Source organism: Chinchilla lanigera, unplaced genomic scaffold (assembly GCF_000276665.1).
Source record: "Chinchilla lanigera isolate Chin_1 unplaced genomic scaffold, ChiLan1.0 scaffold00017, whole genome shotgun sequence".
Taxonomy (NCBI): Eukaryota; Metazoa; Chordata; class Mammalia; order Rodentia; family Chinchillidae; genus Chinchilla; species Chinchilla lanigera.
This window is the reverse complement of record NW_004955418.1, coordinates 22,870,464-22,878,949: the sequence shown is the minus strand read 5'-3', so window position 1 is coordinate 22,878,949 and position 8,486 is coordinate 22,870,464. Positions and strand designations below refer to the sequence as shown.

General features: G+C 41.0%; 1 long non-coding RNA gene across 1 annotated transcript in view; it reads left to right on the top strand.

Annotated features, from left to right (window-relative positions):
• Positions 1 to 1,025: 1,025 nt before the first annotated feature.
• The window catches only part of LOC102006247, a 28,303-nt gene continuing 20,842 nt past the window's right edge, over positions 1,026 to 8,486 (top strand). Inside the window, exon 1 of the long non-coding RNA XR_260583.1 lies at positions 1,026 to 1,170. This is a non-coding gene — a long non-coding RNA (uncharacterized LOC102006247). The remainder of the gene's footprint in view (positions 1,171 to 8,486) is intronic.

Below are 8,486 nucleotides of genomic sequence, written 5' to 3'. Positions count from 1 at the left end.
GTGAAGTTTGTAATAATTCAAGAGATATAAATAATCTAAATGTCTAAAGATAGACATATTAAGACACTAGGGTGAATTTATCAGTGGAATTTTCTTTCTCTTTCCATTCATTCAGTTATTCAGGTTTTTAAAAGTGTTTAGTGAGCTCCTACCAACCACCAGCCTTTGGTTAGGCACCAAGAATAAAACAGTGAATACTTTCCTTGCTTCGATGAGCTTATTGTCTACCAGGCAAACAGAAAATAAGGGCCATGTCATAGGAAAAATCTGAAGCTGGGTGGTAGCTATGGGGTACAGTAATCTAGGAAAGCATGAATAGGGAGATTAAAAGGTCAACTCCTGAATAAGAAGAAGCCAGAAATGCAAGACCTGGGTTAGGAGGGTTCCATATTATTAAAATAATTCTGAGCAGAACCCTTAAAATGCTGGAAAATGTTTGCAGTGAATTAAGTGAGGAACAAGCCAATTTCAAAATGACATGTAGTACTGTATCTATAAATGAATCTATCATATGGACATACACCAAAATTTACAGTACCTATTTTGAGGACTTGAAAATGTGAGCAATTTTCATTTTCTTTTTATGTATCACTGATTTGTAGGTTTTCAATAGTAAATGTACGCATTTCTTTGTACAAAGGAAATAACTAATTGAACAAGGTTGGGTCTTCCCTTTACAATGCAGCCACCTCCAGTCTTTGGTGCTCGGAGCTGATGGTGTAGCAGTTATTGAAGCCATTGGAAACACTGAACATCTTTCCTTAATGTTAGACAGAGAGAATACATGTGGTTGGGGAGAAATGATTATAGAAGTAGCAAATATTTAATATATCAATGTTATATTAAAGGTAATAAACATACAAATGTGTTATGAAATTTAAAGTAGAATTTGTATGCATTCTTAAGTGGGGGAAAGGAGAGATGAATTTTTGAAAGTCATGTTTCTTAGAGTTACTTTGGGCCAGACTTCAAGAAACTTACAGTATTTATTTACTCTTCTCGTTATAAGAGCATGTCTTGAGAAAGTGATGACAGCATAGCTGGCCTTGTAATTGTGAAGAATCACACGAAGATTGGCAGATGTCCTTCAGATGGATGGTTTGTACAGAAATATTGAACAAGACTTATTCATTGAGCATGTGCTGTGGTGCCAGCAGTGGATCGGGCCAGGTAATGTAGACAGTTTCTGTGTCGTGAAATGTGTGTTCCAATTTTTATCATCAGAGAAGGATAAATTTAATAGAATTGTTAGTAATTTTATTAACATTCTTTCAACTATTTATGGAGCGCTACTATATTGGACAGTGCTCTAGTTACTGGGGAAATACTAGCCAGCCAAAATTCTCACCTTTACCAAAATGTAGACAAGTTCCAAACAAGGGAAAAAAACAAAGATAATAGAATTGCTACGTAGCTGCATTTTAAGATGAACTATTCATAAATAGGCAGCATGTAAGGAATGGTTCCACATTTCCTCACATCCAATCACGCCGCATTACCACATTCCAGTCAAGGAGGAACAGCACACGAAACAGTGCTCCAGTAGAATTACAATGGAGTTGAACATTGTTATTACCTAACGATGTGGTAGCCATCCTAAGGTCATACAGCAAGGCATTATTAACACGTAGGTGGTGCTGTTGGTGTAAACAGCTTCACTGTGCTGCCCATACGGTTGTGAGTACTACATCACACTGGATAATGGTAACAAGCGATTGTTATTGATTGCTGAATTTCCGGTACTATCCTTTGTGTTGTTATTTTAGAGTGTAATTCCACTTATAAAGAAGCATGCTGAAGAGGTGTGCCCCCTTATGGTGCAGCAGCCTCGGACAGCTCATGTTTATGGTCTCCTGAGTCCAGAGACTGACCTGTACCACCCAGGCTTGTATAAGTAGAATATTGTCTCCATCACTGTCTCGTCCCTGGGACCAATGCCCAACACCCACCATTTAAAGAGGAGAGGTTCACTTCGGCTCATGCTTCAGTGACCTCTAATGCAGAATTCTTGTCCCCACCTCCTCTCAAGATAACAGAGAGACACAGAGGAGGAAAGTGCTCAGCCCATGGCCACCAGGAAACAGAGAGAGAGGGGCAAAGCCACAGACAAGAGCACACCCTTACAGATCACCCCCCAAGTGACCACGTCCAGCCAGATACCACCTCCTAACAGTACTCTGAGCTATGATCTCACCTGTAGATAAGTCCACTGGTGAATATAGGACCCCCACAGTCCAATTAATTTGAGGAGATAGTTTAGATTAAACCATAACAACTACAATGTTGGCACCAGATGAAATTGCTTGATGATCATTTCTCAGAATGCATCCCCATTGCTAAGTGGTGCATGAGTTGTACATTAAAACTTAACCAAATTAGTGAAACTACTTTCCATCTTACCGGTTTCAAATGGTACTACTTACCACTCCTGTAGTATTTGAGGATGATGATAATATTTGTCCATTAAAAAAAGACACTAGAAGAATATCCAAGTTGAAATGTTTAAAGAAAACAAAAATGAGCTCCTGCATGTTTTTCTTACTGCAGTTCTCTGAGTGAGTCTGGCTCTCTGTGGGCAGCTGTTAAAGACACCTGCTAAAGCTACGGGACTTGTGGAATGTTGCAAGAGCTAGACGGTGATTGACTGGAGAAGCCACAATGTATAATTTATCCAAGTGGCAAGTAGCTTGAGCAACGTCTAATGTAATTTTGGGCTTAATTATTTGGAAAAAAAGGTAAATGACACATGAATGAAATCCGTAAGTGAGCCAAACCTGGGAGTTGTAAATGCCAATGAGAAAAGGAAATAGTGCAGAGGTGGAGGGAAGTACCATGCATCAGGAGGTAATAGCCCAGACCCGCTCTGCTCAGAAAATACGTAGCAGATAAAAAGGACTGATGTTCTCAACTGAAGACTGTATCCAGAGTTTTTCAAATTGCTCACTTCTGTACACTCATTACAGCACTGTATATATTTTCATGGTCAAATTTGTAATCTTCTGACATGATTCCTGTTTTAAGAGCCTAGGGTTAAGAGGATTTCAACAGCACAGTTTATGTTTATTCAAGAAGGGCCATGAAATAGATATAACAGTTAATTGGGAATCAATTAAAAGGAGTTGGAGAGCAATACAATGGGCATCACTGACTTACACTTCAAATATCTGTGCATGGTAGTTATACATCTAACACCACCTGTCTAGAGAAAGCCTTTTATATCTATAGCTCTCCCAGATCTTTCATCTTCCGTCAATCTAATTCTCCCACACAGTATTCTCCAATGGTGCCATCAAATTTTGTAAGTAGGTCTGTTTAGTTCTTTCTGTCATATGCCACTCCAGGTGGTCCTGGTTCACCTCCTCAAACCTAGTACGCATTTCCCAGTATTAAGACACCTTGTAAATTAAGGATTTGCTTTACTGACTATGGCCAACCACAGGAGTGATCTGAGGATTCAGAGTAGAACATTAATTTCCACTGTTAGTTTTCACTATTAAATAAATGGGCTTTTGTAAAAAAGAGATATACAAATATTAATGTTTATTGTGGTGCGCAAGATAGCTTGAGGAGATGTTAAGTAAAGGAAAATGACAAAAATGCATTAGAACCTAGTTACAAGTAATGTTCTCTCTGTAGCTTTCAACTCCTACCTTCATTGTTTAACACTTACTGGGTCCATCTCCACATCAAACTGCCGGAAACGCTTCTTGGTGTTCCAATCTCTCAAGGCAGCCGTTCTCCTCACTCTGGGTCCTTGGGGGCCAAATGTGGTGTGTCCCAACTAGAATATTTGGACTTGCCCAGGCTGTAGCACTGAGAACTCTCACCATCTAGCTGAACATTATTTTCTTCTTTCCTCTTGAGGTGAAGAAGCCTCATGTTTAAAAATTAAACTGCAAGTTTATTTTTAATTTTGCTTTAGTCTATGTTTACAATACAGAATGATTGCATTCATCTGGGGGAGTTGATCCATGTATGGACCACATCTTAATTGTTTTATGTCCCCTTCTTCTCCCCTCCCTCTTGCCTCCCACCACCTCTGGGTCCCCTTCCAATTTATCTCCCTGTTTTCTATTACCTATTTATTTTGCTTTTTAATTTAAAAATTATACTTCAGGTTTCTCATATAGAAGAAATTGTGCAATACTTAAGCTTGTGTGTCTGATTGATTTCACTTATCATTAACACTGTGGTCTCAACATGCATCCATTTTCCTACAAATGACTCAAATTTATCCTTCTTTATAGCCACTTTATTTTTGTCCCATGAAGATTGGTAGAAGCTGAAAAGGAAAAAGAAACTCTGTGTGTGTGTGTGTGTGTGTGTGTGTGTGTGTGTGTGTGTGTGTGTGTGTGACAAATACTACCTTGAAAACCAACTACTTCTGTGTTTTCCTTCCTAGAAATTCATGCTTAACCCCTACCATTTGCCATTAGTCTCACCTTCCAGACCAGGCCCAATTCTGAGAAGCTGCAGAAGTTGACTTATCATTGATGACTTAGAGGTGTAACTAGGGTTCTGTTGGTGAATGTTTAAGTATTTGTTCTGGGAAAGGAGGATAAGGGGAAGAATGGAGATTTGAACACTCGCATCTACCATCTCTGTGGTGTCCTTATTCCCATCACAGCTGCTTTTAAGCTTCCAACATGATATCATCCACTGCAGAATTAGAATAAGGTGCTAACAATTTATTCACTGAGACCACTATAGAAAAACCCAACACACTATTGAACACTCAGCTTACTAGGTCAAGTTTAAAAATCCATTCAAGTGTACATAGCAGTTTTCAGAACAGAGAAATTACTCTGCATGGCCACCCATAGGTTCTGAGATCCTGGTGTTACATCTTTTCCTCCAGCACTGGCTGTAGATTTCCTGGGTATGGTCAGATATGTCGCCCCTATATAAACTGAGTGTGAAACATTGGAAATTATTGTCAAGACCCAACACAGGTTAATGTTGTTGGCCACTATTATATCATATCCATCACCTACCAACATGATTGCTCTAAGTAGCACCTTTGTTCTTCCTGCCATTAGCTGGATTACAATGGTCCCATTGCTAAGATTATCTCAAATTAAAGCTGACAATGTGTTTGAAAAATACACACTCAGGAATAATCCTAAATTGAAGGAAGTGGATAAATGGTGGGAGGGAATTTGCCTAATTAGCAAATAAGAGTTCTTAGGTTGCATTTCCTGAGGTTCAATGTTAATAGTATAATCAGGCACACAGGCAAAAAAAAATCTTCCTTTGATACAAACTGGAGGAAGTAATTAAAAATCATTCAAATAACTGATATGCATAATTTATCATATGTAGCCTAATTTCTTCCACTCCTATGGAGACATTTCACAACATCCTGCTGCACAAATGCGTTGTTTCACCACCCAAGTGATAACCCTTGGAGGACATGGTGGGTCAGTTGTATAACCCTTGGAGGACATGGTGGGTCAGATGTATAGCCTTGGAGGACATGGTGGGTGAGATGTATAGCCCTTGGAGGAGGACATGGTGGGTCAGAGGTATAGCTCTTGGAGGACATGGTGGGTCAGATGTATAGCTCTTGGAGGACATGGTGGGTCAGATATATAGCCCTTGGAGGACATGGTGGATCAGATATCTTTTGTATCCTCTACCAAGTCCAACTGGAATAGGTAGTTTGTTGGCTGATTAGCTAAATTTGAAGGTTTTAGACTGATTCCAGTGATTCTCTTAATCTGCACACATTGCTTTATTTTTCCTGATCTTACAGTTAGAACATGCCCAATGGCAAATATTTTTCTGCTTTGTGGGTTCATTTATATGGAAAGCTGCAGCAATGTATAAAAAGCAAATCACACTTAGTCATTTGTTAACACATTGTCTTCTCTGAAAAGAACAGAAGTTACACTGCTAATATGGAAAATATAGAATAGGTGGCATTCTAGTCATCTATTGCTCTGTAACAACAATCCTAAAATTTAACAGCATAAAACAAGACTAGTGTTTTTATGATCTCTTGGGTTCAGCTGGATGATGCTGGTCTGCGATCTCTTCTGGAGCTGCAATCAGATGGTGGCCAGAATTCAGAACTCAGATGGGCACTGGGAACCACCTGGCATCTCTTTATCCGCACATGGTCCCAGGGACTCTCCATGTGGCCTTGCCACAGATTACTGCAACATAGTGAGCACACACTTCCAACTCTGGCGGTCCAGAGTTCCAAGAATGACTGTTCTAAAATAGACTGGGAAAAGCTACATTGTTATGCTTAGAATTCAAACGTTCCCCTAAATTCTCAAGTGTGTGGAAGGGGATTGGACCACAGGGTTACTACAGCTGACTTGCTGCTGGGAGAGAGGACTTGGCTGGAGGTGTGTCACCAGCAACATGACCTAGAGGCATGTTGTTCTTATCCAGAGCTCTCCCCCTTTCCTGGTTGCCAGACCATGAGCAGTTGTTCTACCCAGGCCTTGCATGGTACCCTTTCTGCTCTGCAGCAAGTCAACTATAGACTAACCTCTAAAAACCTGCGAGCTACAATAAATCTCTTCCTCCTTTAACTTGTGGGTGTTGAGTATTTTCTAGAGATGATGTAAGAATCTCAGAAGTGCATAAACTTTCTTTACCTAACTTCATAAGTTACATAATTCCAAGTCTGCCATATTCTCTGAGCTTTCATAGTTCCAATGAGGAAGTACAGTATTCTGGTTTGTGTCTGGATGTCCCCTGCTACAAAGCCTCATGCAGTCAAAGGGCAGGCCTTTAGAGTTTGTGTTTGATCCATGGTCCAATGTTGGGATTATGGGCATGAATGCTACACCTGCCCTGGGGCAGATAGTTTGCATACAATGTAAGGGAGAGAAAGAGGCTGCTTGCTTGCTGCCATCCTTCCCTTTTGCTCTTGTTGCTTTTACTGTTTTCTGCTGCCATGAACTGTTGCCATGTGCCACTTTACCTTGGAGCCAACCAAGTATGGACTGAAACCTCCACAAACTGTGAGCTAAATAAACCTTTTCTTCCTTAATTTTGGGTGTCAAATATTTTGTCTCAGCAATGACAGAAAATAACGAAGACAGAATTTGGTACTAGAGAAGTGGGATTGCTGCTGTGACTATACATGACCATGTGGTTCAAGACCCTTTGGAAATGGCTTCTGGGAAGAGTTTGGAAATGTTCAGAGATGTTGCCTGAAAGAGTAGAGCTGGAATGCCTTTAGCTGTTCTGTATGGAAGATTCTGGTCAGAGCTCAGAAGACCAGAAGGCTGATAGAAATCTTGCCAGTAAAGACAGGGTTCTGGAGGTTTCTGCTGGGAAGGACTGCATTGGCTGTTCGACACCAGATGATGTGCATTATAGCTTGAGAGAGTTTGACTGCATTTTGCTCAAATGAGGAAAAGATGGCCTGAGGGCATCACAAGAAGCAGTAAGTCTTCACCTTTTGCAGCCTCAAACCGGCAAAGATGAAAGACTTTGCTTTGAGGGGAAAGCCACAGAACACCATGTTCCAGAATGGCTGCAGTGGCCATAGTAGGTTCCAGAATGGCAATGGCATAGAGAATTTGTTCCTCAGAATCAGGTTCAGAGTGCCCAGTGACACAGGCACTTGACCCCTATGGCCAACAGAGGGGAAAGCTTGGCTACTGCTCCAGGTGGCAGCAGACCTTAGCATCATCTACATGGCGCTAGTTTTGGGTGCATACAGAATGCAAGAGTTCTGAGGTTAAAAATACTTCCACCTAGATTTCAGAAGGCTTGGGAGGCCAGGCAGTGTGCCCCTGAGAGGGCAGTGTGTGAAGCTGTGAGTGTGAAGTAAAAGCAGCGGAGACCTCAGAAGTTTGGAAAAGCCAGGAACATGGATTGTCTGAGGAAAGCTGCAAGGAGTGAGCAAAGTGGGCCTAAGAAAGAAGCCATGGGAGCTGCAACCACCAGAAGTACCATAGGGGTAAAGTCACACAAGGCCTTTTGGATCTCACAACTTAACACAGATTGCTTGGGATGTTTCACATGGAACTACAGGACTTAATATAATGTCTTTCCTGCTGAAATTTGGATTTGCTTTAGTCCCAGTGCTTTGTATCACCCTGTTTGTACCTTTTTGGAATAGTAATGTTTATTTTGTGCCATTGAATGTTGAACGTGTTTAAGTTTTCATTTGCACCGGGGCTCACAGCTAAGAGTTTGCCTTAAATCTCGGAGTAGACTTGGGCCTTGGACTTTTCTACAATGCTAAAACTGTTAGGACTTTGGCAACTCTTGCAGACGGACTAAATGCCATTTGTATAAAGGGATACGCATGAGTCTTTGAGGGACCAGGGGTGGAATGTTATGGTTTGTGTCTGCTTGTCCCCCAAATCCTCCTGCAGTCATGGAGCAGTGTTCTAGGATTTGTGATTGATCCATGATCCAATTCTGGGATTCTAGGTGTGAGTGCTACACCTGCCTTGGGGCAGATAGTTTGTATATGCAAGGGGGAGAAACAGGCTGCTTGCCGCCATTTCTCC